Source organism: Mus pahari, chromosome 7 (assembly GCF_900095145.1).
Source record: "Mus pahari chromosome 7, PAHARI_EIJ_v1.1, whole genome shotgun sequence".
NCBI lineage: Eukaryota > Metazoa > Chordata > Mammalia > Rodentia > Muridae > Mus > Mus pahari.
This window is the reverse complement of record NC_034596.1, coordinates 57,668,553-57,683,165: the sequence shown is the minus strand read 5'-3', so window position 1 is coordinate 57,683,165 and position 14,613 is coordinate 57,668,553.

The following is a 14,613-nucleotide window of genomic DNA, read 5'->3' as shown; positions in this document are numbered from 1 at the left end:
CTCAGCACCAAACTTTGTCTCTGTAACTCCTTGCATGGGTAATTTGTTCCCTATTCTAAAAAGGGACAAAGTGTCCACACTTTGGTCTTCCTCATTTCAAATACTTAAGATTAGAGTGCCAATAAATAACCACTATGCAAACTCCTCCAGGTCAAGAGAATAGAAGCTCTAGCCTCAGTGGAGAGCTAACATTCTATGGGGCTAGATCAATCTTCTAGTCATGGTATGAAGAGACTACCCAAGAATGCAGACTTACCTTATACCACACTGAAAATATTTGCAATATAACTAATCTTTACTGAACTAGTATACTTTTCCTCCCCAATCTTCTCACCTCAGACCATAGTTTACAGGACAAGAGTAATATGGTCTTGTAAGTCTGCCCACTTTTCTGAATTACTCAGAAAAGTGTAATATTTATTCTTATTTCTATGACTGTCCTAATCAAGCTTATATTGGATCTTTGATCATCTCTACCATGTAACTTATGTCTGTGCTGACTTAATTCAACCAGCATGTTTAGTTTGTTTTCCACTTTTCTACTCAGGGAAGCTGTTGGGATTTACAGCTTGCCTGCTATATAGATATCTTTTTAAACATTTACAAAATTGTAACTAAACTCTGTTTGAGCCCCTGCTTAAATTTATTTTATGGAGACCATGAACCACAATACAGGATCCTAACTTCCCTTGTAGTTACTAGAAAGGAAATCGCAAAGTAACAGTACTATATGATGAGTGTTTTTCTCCTAACCTTCATGCTTAAATAATAGTGAGACATGTGCAATAAAAATTCTAATTCTGCTTGATTATACTGGATAATTCTGAAATTCTTTTCCTGTTAAAACTTTAAATATCAATTTGGTCTGAGTTGAGGTCCTTAAAAGATTAAAGGAAATTTGGACTGCTGAAGGTGACAAACAATGCCCTTTCATCAATGACAAGATCACAGGCATGTTCCATCATAGCCTTAACTCCTATTATTTCTAATAACAATTCATATGAGTTCACTTTTCCTATGCTTATGACTATAATGCTTTATCAGGCAGCAAGTCATATTTCTGAGCCTTCTTCTTTGGAATTTATGTTCTAGATAAATGAGTTTCTTTTTCAGAGCTAAGACTTTACTTTTTCTTCACAGTCTTTTCCATCCATTGACATCTCGTCACCATTAACTCCAGTTGGCTCCAGAGAAATGACAACAATTGCTTAGATAGTACATGTAAATCTAGACTTAATTATAAATGTGTGAGCATGAGCCCCAGTATGTGTCTAAAGAAAACAAACACATCTTATAGTGGAAATTTACTGAAAAGCAGAGGTAAATCAACATTTCAAGGGCTCTACATTACTGTTAGGGGTAAAAAAATGATCCTTGTCTGGGGAGAAAAGCAGGTTACAAGAGATAAGGGAACTCAATAGGAATTGAATGCAGACAATATTTCCCTTGGTTGCCAGGAAGCCTGTGCTACAAAATTTGAAAATGTGAAATAAAACTCTAAATTTCCAGATTCTTTTATTTATTCATTTGTCCTGCAAGCAAACCTTGCTTAACATCTTAGTCATGCCTGTATATGAGGGTCCTCTGCGTACTTAAAGCTTCCCTGCTGACTTTTGTGAAACAATCACTCTGAAGTCTTTTTGAGGTACCATTTACAGAATCTTAATAACACACGCTGGTTTGATAGCTCTTTGATGCTTGTAAAAACCCCTAATGCCTTTTCTGTAATTAAATAACATTCCAGGAAGTATTTATGCTTTTTCACACACACACACACACACACACACACACACACACACACACACACACACACACAAAGGATGCAGGTATAAAGGGATAACATCTTGAAACTCAAGGTCCAGATTTATTGTCAGTGGTTGATGGGAAAATAAATCTGAAACTAAAAGAATTTTGCTCCTCTGAATTTCTCTTCTTAAAGAACATTAAAAAGTTATATTCAAGGGCTAGCACATAATTGTTGCTGGGGTTTTTTTTTCCTACCCTATAGAGATGTTAAGAAAGTCTTAATTTTTAAAGAACACAAAATGCAATTATCAGTAGAGGCACTCTGCTATAAGACTGCAAGGACAGAGATGTCAAAGCACTTCTTAAACTGCATCATCTTGAGATAGTGGTTTGGGGGAGAGTGGTTGAAACAGAAGGAATCATTTGGTACTGGAGGGAGGGAGAAAATACTGGGAGAAAAGACTGGTATTGGGGGCATTTTGGTAGTGAGGTACAATGGAAAATCCTTAGAATCTCCATGGATAGTAACCCTAACAAAGACTCCTATTAATGAGGGACACAGCCTGAACCAGCCATCTTCTATAACCAGGCAAGGCCTCAAGTGGAAGGTTTTAGACACCTACAGTTTGACCTTAGTACATAGTGTTCTGGGTCTGGAATCTAGCATAGTCATCGTTAGAAAGACCAACTAGATTTCATTCAACAACTGATGGGAGTCAATGCAGAGTCCCATAGCCAAACATTAGGCAGAGCTTGGGAGTCCTGAGAAGTGCCAGGGAGGATTGGAGGAATCAGAGGATCAGGGACACCACAAGGATAGGACTCACAGAATCAACTGACCAGAAATAGTGGTGGCTGGCCAAGAACTTGGGGTGGCTTGTAGGGGTCTGACCTAGGTCCCCTGCACATATGTTATGGTTAAGTAGCTTGGTGTTCTTGTGAGATTCCTAACCATGAGAGTAGGGAGTGTCTCTGAGTCTTTTGCCTGCTTGTAGGACTATTATCCTTCTAGGTTACCTTGTCCAGCTATGATGTGATACTATGTACCTGCTTGATACCCTGGGAGGCCTATTAATTTCTAATGGAAGGGAAGTGGATTGGTGGAATGAGAGATGCAGGGAAAAGGCTGCCAGCAAGGGGAGCGAGGGAAAACTGTGGTTTGGATGTAATACTTGAGAGAAGAATTAAAAAAGAAAAAGAAAAAGTATGAGCAATAGGCATCTGTCAGTGACATGCTGTAATGGGGCCTTTGTCCACTGGGTTTATCCTCATTTTACCTGGAAATTCTGGTGCCCACACATTTTGCTAATTGGACCCATTTCCTCCCACAAAACACTGCACTACTTACATCTTCATAAAAGGAAGCACTGGGAAACCTGGAAGCATTGCTGACCTTAAGTTTCCAGCCTCCCACACAAACTTGAGGATAGCATTGTTAGCTTCCAGATTTTTACATTTCAAAGGGATGATTTTTGTGTCTTTTCAGATAGGATTCGTAGGGCAGAAAGCTGACAAAAGACCTATCTTCTTTTGAAAGTGATTTATATGCATTTCAGAAAAGAGAAAGTTCTCCCTGGCTTCCTAACTTAAAAGCTCTAAAAAGAGAAGACATACTTTCTTCTCTTATTTTCAGCACAGAATTAAGCCTTTAAAATTTGTGGGGTTTTGTTTTTTTCGTTGTTGTTGTTTTTGTTTTTGTTTTTGTTTTTGTTTTTAAATCTGATCTGTCCTCATAATATGGCACAGATTGTAAACAGTGTATTCAAGCAGGACTGGATCCCAATGTCCTAAAGGTTTAGTTAGACTATGCAACACTTGTCCCTAATCTGCCAGTCAATAAATATGGTGTATGAGAAAGATTAAAAGCAGAGGAGTTTAACAAATGTGCACAGTATTGAAATATTGGGATGTCTCTGAGGATGACAGTCTCAGGAGGTTCCTAGAAACTTTTTGATTCTCAAATGCCTCTGGATATAGTGAATTTCCATTCTTGTCTTGAAAATTCAAGGAATGAAATTATAGAACACAGGGGATGTGTTTTAGAAAGATCAGTATAGAGTCATAGGTGGGAACATAGGGAGGATAGAAAGAGAGAGAGAGAGAGAGAGAGAGAGAGAGAGAGAGAGAGAGCGCAGAGTTTCTGTACAGCAAAACGAGTCCAAAGAAATACAGCATCGTGGAGTTGCAAATATGGATTGCAGAAATTGGATGAAGACTGGGCAGAGGGTGAGCTGCTCAAAACAGTCAGTGCACACAATAGGGTGTGCTTGTGGCAACTCTCACTCTAAGTCATGTAGTTACCCACAGATGTTAGGCAGAGGTGCTTGCTTAGAGACAAAAAGGAATCAGGAAACAAAACATTCTTCTGGAGCTTTTGTTCTCAAGCAAGGACATTATCAGAACTGTTCTGAAGTTTATAGCTCCTGTATTTGGTACTGAAAAGGTAAACAGACAAAAAGGTAAACAGACAAAAAGGTAAACAGACAAAAAGGTACACAGACAAAAGGTAAACAGACAAAAGGGTCATTGTTTGCAGTGGAACTGAGATCAGCCTCACGTTTAAATACAGGAAGACATGGTGGAAAGGGTAAGATATGATCAGAACTATGCAGTTCTAGGCCAGGTGTGTAGTGTATCTCATTTCTGCTGCTGTAAGTTCTGTTATTGCCCACTGAATATGGCTTTACTTTTCCTAGAAGGACACAGTCCTTGCCTGAGTCAATCAATGTGAGGACACTTCCCATGCTGTCACTGGACTGGAGGTCACAGTTTGTGTTTCAAAAAAAAAAAATGAACTTCACCTACTTTTCCTTGAGAGGCAAATATCCAAATTAAAAAATAAGTAGAGGAGGAAGAGGAGGAGGAGGAAGAGGTGAAGGAAGAGGGAAGATAAAGGACATTTATTCAATGGGGCCACAATGGGAAGAAGAACAAGAAGATCCAGTGACCTATTCCAGTACTATCTTCAGGATTTAGGTGAAATTAAAGTGTAGAGGCCCAGGAGTATTTACATATAACCCATTCTGCTCAAGGTGCAATCTCAACCAGTACTGTGCTTCAGTTTCAGTAAATGTGTTGCTGGGAGACATGTGGTACCTATAGGTGTTGCCTTTTCCATAATACAAGATTCCTGGGGGAGAGGGGTATTCCCATTGAAGTCCAGTGCTTCAGTAGTCTCCAGATCAGATTAAGAGACACAATGTCCTTTTAGAATATATTCATTTCTGTCTAGTAGGTTGCAAGACCAGAGGAAAATTAGCAGCTTTCAATGGGATAATAGAAAAATATACTTTGTAATGGGTATAGCAGTATCTTAGGGAGGGATTCTATTGCTGTAAAGAGATGCCATAACTACCACAGAAAATCTTATAAATAAAAATAATTTTTTGGATCTGGTTTACAGTTCAGTGATTTACTCCATTATTGTCATGTTAGGATGCCAGGCAGAATGAAGTCAGACATGGTGCTGGAGAGGGCCTGCAAGTTCTACATCTGGATGCTCAGACAGCAGGAAAGAAGAATGAGCCAATTGGGCGTAGGTTGAGCTTCTGAAACCTCAAAGACCACTTTGTGGGGCATACTTCATCCAATAAGGCCACACCTACTCCAACAAGGCCACACCTTCTAATAGTGTCACTTCCCGATGACCATGCATTCAAACACATGAGCCTATGAAAGCATTCTATTCTAACCACCATAAGCAGGAAAATCAGAAAAGGACTGGACACCCTGAACTGGGCGTTCTGTAGTTTTCATCACATTTATTGTGGGAATCTTCAGAAAAGTCATTCCCAATCCCATGCTGTGTGGAAGGTGAAATCAGGCACATGGATAGGCATCAATGTCCGTATAGGTTAGCTTGTGGGCGGTCATATGGGGAAATATGCATAAAATGAGTCAGAAGGGCCATGGGTAGCCCCAAAACATAGATGTTCATGTTGACTAGGCAGAAATAGCTAGCCATATACTGGACTGCTGGTGTATCTTTAACATTGAGGTTAGTAGGCTGTCTTGAATTTTATGTTTCTCAAACACCATCATTGGAAAAATCTGTCCTCTTACATCTCTATTCTCTAAATCTCTGCTAACCTCAGCAAGCTTAGAAAACATTTCCCTGCTGGAAATCTGTATTTATTTTGGGGATACGAATATCTCAAAGTTTTCTTTGGGCTTCATAGGAAGAAATCATATACTGAAGATTAAACTTTTAATCTATGCTTCTTTTTTTTTTCCTCTTGAAAATCTCCACAGCATTTCTAATTAGTGTTGGTGCAGGATTTGCAGCCAGGAAAACTGCATAATGTTCACTCAGACACTCAGAAAGTACAGCTTTTGTGATTGCTCACACCTTTAAGCTCCAGGCATTCATGGGCAAAATGGCAGATTTAGAGGCATTTCTGAGTTGATTTTTGTTACTATACTCTTCATTATTGACCTTCATACTTGCTAAGAAGAATAGAGACCATGTGCTTTCATGTTGCTTCTTTTTTTTTTTTTTTTTTTTTTTTTTTTTTTTTTTTTTTTTTTTTTTTTTTTTTTTTTTTTTTTTTTTGCCTCTTCATAATGTTTTGTTTTTAAGATTTGGAATTCAGAATTCATACTGGGGTAAATGGAGCAATCAATCAGCTTTATACTCTGGTGTGTTCGATTAATCATTTTCACAGGAGAAAGGCTTGTTTGATCCAGTATTGGGATATGAGTTGGACAAGCCGGCAAGTTGCTTTAGGCTTCAGAGAAGAATAGGGAGGATGTACTATCTGCTGATGTACTATGTCCTGGTTCTGCATTAATAACAGCCCCAGCTGAGAAGGGATCTGGATTGAACAGAAACAGTCAGCCCACTGGCCTTTGATACTACTTGTCTTAGTCAGGGTTTTTATTCCTGCACAAAACATCATGACCAAGAAGTAAGTAGGGGAGGAAAGGTTTTTTTAAACTTCCACATTGCTGTTCATCACCAAAGGAAGTCAGAACTGGAACTCACACAGGTGAGGAATTTGGAGGCAGGAGCTGATACAGAGGCCATGGAGGAGGAGTGCTGCTTACTGGATTGCTTTTCCTGGCTTGCTCTACTTGTTTTCTTATTCAAACCAGACTACCAGCCTTGGGATGGCACCATCCACAATGGGCCCTCCCACCCTTGATCACTAATTGAGAAAAGACCTTACAGCTGGATTTCATGGAGACAATTCCTCAAGGGAGGGTCCTTTCTCTGTGATAACTCCAGCTTGTGTCAAGTTGGCACACAAAAACCACCCAGTACATCATTAGTGTAAGTGGCAGCTAGAGGCTGGGTAGGAAGCTGTTCTCTCTCTATATAGTGTGGTTCCCTCACTGTAATTCATCAGTATTAATGTTTTCAACTTTGCTCAACCGTCATCTGAAATGAATTAGGAATGGTGCATAAACTGTGGTAGCATTAACCTTCAAGCCCTTCCTAAAGTACTCCTTCTAACCCTAATTCCTCCTGACTGTCCTACACTCACCTTGCTTTTTCAGATTAGGGAAAAATTCCTGAGGTTCTATCATGTCACAGTTTGGTTCACACAGGCATAACAAAGTGTTCTTTGATGAACTAAGAAGTATGATTAAATCTATTTCCTTCATTAAGATCACTTTTAAAAATATATACCGTGTGTTTTGGCTACCTATCTCTATTTTCTCAATTAGATGAAGATGTTTCCTGATTTTATATTCAGCTGGGATCCCACTGGAACAATTAGAGGGAAAGAAGATTAACACTTTTCCACAAATTGATGTTAAACTGAGAAGTCCACATCTAAAAATAGGGAAGGAATGGTCGGTATCTTTCTACTTTGTTTGAAATCTTCCTTATGACATTGCTTTGTACCGTGGAATACATATAACTGTGATAATTTTAGTGGAGGTAAAAGGCAGTAATTTTTACTACTTGCTAATTAACTCACAACATTGAACTTCAGCTGTCAACTAATTAGCCTATAAGGCTGACTAAGCTTTAGACCACAGAGGAAAGATGGGGTAATCATAGGCTGAAAGGCAAGGAGGGCTTTTGTTACAGTAAGCCCTTCAGCAAGTTGTAGGTATAGGATCTAGTAGTCTTTGTTTCAAAAATACACAGTGAAGTGACACAAACTATTATTCTGCCTATTAACATAATTATTAAAAGGTGTTATTTTTGGAACACATTTTTTTCTCTTCTGAATCCCTATGCAAGTCCTTTTCAAGTTTTTCTTTTTATATTAACTTTTTCCTCTATTGATGTCTAGGGTTCCTAAAATTGATCTGTCTTGTGTGATTGCAAAGAAATTGTCCTAGACTATTGCTTGTCTATTAACTGTTTTTATGTCTTCTATTTACAAATGTTTCATATTTTGTTTAGCTGAATTCATCTATTACATCTATTATGGCATTTGTGTTCTAACTCTTCATTAGGAAGGACTTTTCAGAGTCAAGTCCATAAATTTGTCTTTAAAGTTTTTTTGTTTGTTTTTTTTGTTTTGTTTTTGTTTTTTGTTTTTTTTTTTTGTGGCTCTAGCATTTTAATTTGTCCATTAACTGGTTGAATTAGAGCCTCCCATTTTTAATGCATCCTCATATGAATTGGAAAATAGCAAATATTTATAAAAATGTATAATGTAAACAAAACCTTTAAAACATGATACAGACTGAAGATGTAATTTTATGGCAGAAGAATACAGTGTGCTTAAGGATCTGTATCTCTCTCTCTCTCTCTCTCTCTCTCTCTCTCTCTCTCTTTCTCTCACACACACACACACACACACACACACACACACAAACACACACACACAGAGAAGTGTGTGTTTTCTTCCAAATTATAGCAAGTATTCCTAGACATAAAAGTCTAGGTTTTGATCAAATATCAAGAATTAAGGGCTTTGTTTAAGTTGACTTGGTAGGATTATTAAAGTCAAAAGTGTTTGGGCCAAGAACAAATTCATCAGTTGTAATTAGTCAATAAAAATGCGCAGGAGTGTGTCCTAAGCTATAGAGCAGATAGACATCCCAAAAATATAGTTCTAAGCTATGTGCCTACAGGGTGTTTGTTTGTTTGTTTGTTTGTTTTTTTAACATGACAATAGACAGAAACTGGTTTGATTTGTATGAATGTAGGTGCTGATACTTAGAGCTAGTCAATCTGGTTGGTCCAACCATGAAGTGTCCAGGTATCTCTTGGCTGTTGTCTCATCGTCACACACAGGGTTCAGAGTAGGATTCTCAATGAAGAGAATAAATACAGAGAAACCAGAGCAAGAACCAGAACTCCCTTCTATCACTTCAAATCTCCCACTAGAACAGAAACAAGACCATCTCCAACTAGACAAGGAGAAGGATTATAATTGATTATATTAGGGATACCTGTTCTAAAATTGCATGACATGTTTGTACCACTTTTCTCTCCCTCACACACAAAGGGCATGCTCATCTTTTATCAATATGAGACAGTACACAAGTAAACATAAATATAGAAACTGATTTGAAATAATATATTGGTGCTATGAAGAAATTTAAAAGCAAGGTGAATGGATAGTAATTAATAAGGTGAGTGAGTTTATAGTACAAGTGTACTTGAGAAATATTTTTTCTAGGAAGATGGTGTTTGCTTAGTATTTGGAAAGAAATGTGATTCCATCTGTAGGATGGCATAGAATCAAAGATTTCCAGGCAAGCAAGTATCTAGTGCCCTGACTCAGAAACTGTAAAGCTAGAGTGGTAAGCAAATCAGAGGAGGACTAAGCAAGAGAAGTGTTGGCAATCAACGATGCAAAACTGAGCATGGACATCAGCCCAAGGTTGGTACGACAGTGCTGGGAAGTTTAAGCTGGAAGACATATGTGATCTGTATATCCTTTAGAGGACAAAGTAACTCTGGATTTTTGGTGGAAATTAGACAACAGTTAGAGAAAGTATACAAATTTATTTTCATAGATAGACTGTAAGTATTACATGTAAGGAATTTGATTTTTATAATTTTTTTCTGGATTCCTGTAAATTGACCCAGTATATTTGGCATCATAAATTAATTCATTCTTTTATCTATTCAGTTTTCAAAAATTATTGTATCTCTGCTTTTGTATATCTTGCTATATATGAAAAGGTTAACAGAAAACAAGATAAAAGATAGAGAGGGAAATGACCAATACTTACCCTATAAGTAAAAATTACCATATTAATACAAAACAAAAATGCTGAACAATTTCTGGAGAGCACAGGAAGTATATTGTATCAACTGGCTTCTGTTTATTCCCATCAAACTCTTTCAGTCTTATTCAGAATGGACTGTAGCTTCTCTCAATGCCTCTTTGGCTAGGCACACACCCTGGGCATTTTGCCTTTATTTCACATTGACTGCTTTGTTGACTTCCATCTGTCTGGGCTTGCTCCAGCTGTTTGGTGGGCTTTGGAGAATTATTAAAGGGATTTAACTATCTGTTTACAGTTTATTAGAGAGAAAGTGTTAATTTGCTTCTTAGCATTTTTAATTAGCTTTGGAAACCTCTGAGCATCTTTGCAGTAATTCTGGGGAAACTCCTGTTTTATATTGAGTGCAATGATCTAATTATCCTCTCAGACTTTCTGGCATGATCTGTTTCTTGTTGTATAAACTGAAGGGATGTATAAAATATAATTTAAAAATTTCTGTATTTTTCTCACTATATCTGCATGAATGATGATAGTTTATTGTTTATAGTTTGTCTAAGACTAAAGTTTTACAGTAAGGGTTATTTCACACAACATAAAACTTCATCACATACTTACACCTTTGCTTTATTGTGAACATGGCTGTTTCTGAAATACTGTTGATTGTTGGATTAAATGTATATAAATTTTTAAAGACTTGTTTCTCATAAGATTGAACAAAACGAAATTTCAATAGTAACAGAAAATCACTATGGAATCAGATTCTAAATATCACTTTGACTTTTAGTTTCAGATAAGGAAACAGTAATCATGTTAAAGGATAACTGTTCCTTTGAAATATAATTTTCATTTTCATATATAAATATGTTTATGAATTAAAACTTCAAATTTTAGTTAATTCCTTTAAATGAAGCTGTATATGATCTTGTACAGGTATCACAAAGATTATCAAAGAGAGATGCTAAAAATAGGGAATTCTGAAATGACTTACAAATGGTTTTAAATTAGATACTCATGGGACAATTGTTAACTGCATTACAGAGCATACAATTCATTGAAGAATATATTGGATTATCAATTTTCTAAGATTTGTCTTATTTAGAAGATTATGATAATGTGGTCACAATAATAAAAACGTAAGCTCACTTGTATGCCCACTAACTGTATTTTGTGTATTTAGATAGTCATAGACTATTCATTCTTATCTTGTGATTGTCATTCTCCAAAACTGTAACTAAATAAAAGAAAATCAAGACTAATTCAGTTAGATCTGGCTTGATGTGTTAAATTAAGTATAGGAAGAATTTTATACTATCAATGAGAACTTCTGATGTTTGCTTTGCAAAATGTAGAGCTATAGAATACTGAAGACTCACTAATTATCTAAAATTGAGTTCTGTCTGGGAAGGTTTTCATAACATACCTCAGATAGCTTTTTGGAAGACTATTATTTAACATAGAGCCTGACATTATCCAGTTTATGTCACTTGGTTATATACTAACTAATTTGGTCTCTTATAGGGTTTTGAAATGAAATCAACTGAGTTACTTAAAAAAAAAAATAGTTTGTAAGGGGTAGGGAAATGGCTGAACAGTTAAGAGCACTGACTGTACTTGCAGACATTTAGGATTGGTTTTCAGCACATGCAGGGTTTACATCCAGTCCTTCTAAAACTGTTATAAACTGATCTGAGATGATTAAGCATGTGAGTTAAGGGTCAGATAACAAATTCATGGCTCTGAGTTTACTGTTAGGATGTTTTCAAGATATTTAATTAGAAATAACTGGGTGTAGTTAACATAGAACAGTCCAGATGCTTTACATAAATAGTTGGTTTTCAAAAATTTCAGAGATCCACAGAATATAACATTTAATGTTATTTATTCACTTGTTGTTGAAACAAATCTGCTCCTAACAGCATCGCATTTGTGGATACAAACAAGCAAACATCTTACCTCCAGATGAGGCTAAATGGCCACTGGGTAGAAATTACTTATCTCTCCTGCAGACCTGTGCTGTTCTTGAAAGGACATAATTTACAGGTTAGGACAGCTTAGTTCTGCTGAGACAGAATAGGCGAGTCCTTAATAATTCCTGTTTTTCAAATGTCTGTCAGATGATCCTGGGCCAGAATGCTGAAGACTGATGCCAACTTCCTGGCATCCTAGGACTGTATGGGTAGGCAGCTCTCTCTACATTTTGTCTCAGTCAGGAGGACATGTTAGGCTTCCAGTGTCTTCAGATAATTTTGTTCATTCTCAGACTTCTGATGAGCTTGAAAGACTACTTATAGTCTCATAGCCAACCCAGGCTATTTACATTGAGAGAACAGATTTGAGAGGATGGTTTTCAGATGGCATACAATCTAAAGCCAGGACATAAGTCAGGTATAGCATTTTAAGTTAGGAGAGATGACAGTGTTCTCTTTCATTGAAAAAAAAAATGATGGACTAGGTGTTAGGCCTATCTTGTACTTTATAAATTACAAAATAGCAATAGTTGTGCTCAATTTATATCTGAGTTAAAAGAGTCTTTTAAGTGAACAGAAAGGGGGAAGTGTTGTAGATGGTCCTGTGCAGTCTGTATTTTGATGTTAATTCTGTTTTCCCAAGAGGGGTTGTCTTGAACTAGGAAGCCTGGGCACTCATACAATGAAATAATACAAATCAAAGAAATATTTCATTTGGTAATTCAGAGTACACTGTAAAAATTTTTCATATTTTCAGCTTCTTTTAGATACAGATAATATAAATGAAGTGAGGTATATTTCACTTCTCAAATATCCTTCATTATTTTTTCCATACTCTTGAACAAACATTAAGTTATTACTTGAGGACCATGCTTAGCCACACCTGCCTGGCAATTCAAGAAGAGTATTACTGTTATTACTTCTATGATTGCTGTCTTGTTTCTATCTAGTGAACAAGACATAACAAAAAAGATCAAATTAAAGATCAAACAAAAAAGATCCAGTATAAACTTTGAGAACTAACCAACTAACTTGGAAAAGTTTTGGATACAGAAGTATGTTTTATTACTTAACAGAAGCTTCAGTACATAAAGTGATTTACTGCTGCTATAAGTTATTTATAATCTATTATTAGATTTAGTAAAAGAAGAACACACATCAGAAAAATGAGTTAAGAGACTAATTGTTGTGTGGATATCAGAATCAATTTTGGTGTGAAAAATGTAATACTTCTGTATTCCAAAAACTTTCAGAATAATGCTTATAGTTTAAAAAATTAATTTTCACATTTTAAAAGTATTTGTACCTAAGGATATATATGATATTCCCTGTTTCGATGTTAGTGTCTTAGTCAGGGTTTCTATTACTGCACAAACATCAGGACCAAGAAGCAAGTTGGGGAGGAAAGGGTTTATTCAGCTTACATTTCCATAATGCTGTCCATCACAAAAGGAAGTCAGGATTGGAACTCAAGCAGACTAGAAAGCAGGAGCTGATGGAGAAGCCATGGAGGAATGTTCTTTACTGGCTTGCTTCCCCTNTCTTGCTCAGCCTGCTCTCTTATAGAACCAAGGCTACCAGCCCAGAGATGGTACCACCTACAAGGGGACCTCCTACCCTTGATTACTAACTGAGAAAATGCCTTACAGCTGGATCTTGTGGAGGCATTTCCCCAACTGAACCTCCTTTCAGTTGATAACTCCAGCCTGTGTCAAGTTGACACCAAACTAGCCAGTACAGTTAGTAATTTAATATTATTAATACTTACAAAGCTTATGTAAAACTCATGTTGATTTATCTATTTTATGTTCCATGAGGTTGTGCATTAGTGCTGAACTTCATTATTGACATGCTTTAAAGGGTATATCTTGTTCTATTATAGAAAAGAGTGTCTAGATAATCAAGGAAAGCACAAGTGATACTGTAGTGGGCAGGCATAAGGAGTGGATGCACAGAGAGTTCACAATAATAATTCAGCAGCACCAGAAGGTTACATCAGTCAAAGGCAAGATGGATCCATTTTTCAGGCTCTCATGGATGTTGTTCTAACTGAATTTAGTATGCATTTCTAAATAAGCATATCAACCTATTACCTGTCTAAAGGATGACAGAAATAAATTGCCGGAGATGTGTTAGAACCTATACAGCATGCCCTCTACCAGAGGCTTTTACAGTAAGGATGGTTTTATGTGTCCAATGATGAGTGCTCTGATGATTAAAATATATATATATATATATATATATATATATATATATATATATACACATACATATATTATCCAATAATCCTGTGTACAATTATATGTCATATATCTCAATCTATAAAATTAGAATTGATTCATGCTTAGATGTTTACTTGTATTCAGAAATATTATGCAGCTAAAGTAAGAACAGAAGCATAAATCCATTATGACTAGAGATCTTTGGAACATAGATCTATAGGTTATGCCTACTTTTTGTGTTTTTTGTCTTTAAAAGGTGAATTAATTACTTTTATTATTCTGTATTTTAGCTATCTGTGCAATCACCACAACTATACTTCATTCATTTTTCATGCTTTTGAAGGGAACATATGGCATCTCCTAAATACAAGCTCTAACATTCTCTGGGTCACTAACACATCATAGTAAGAAGCCCAAATATTTATTTTCACTTAACATTTAACTCCAGTAAAAGCTGGCTGAACCACCAAATGATGCAATATATTCTCCCTCCCCCACGCCCCCTCTGTGTGTGTGTGTATGTGTGTGTGTGT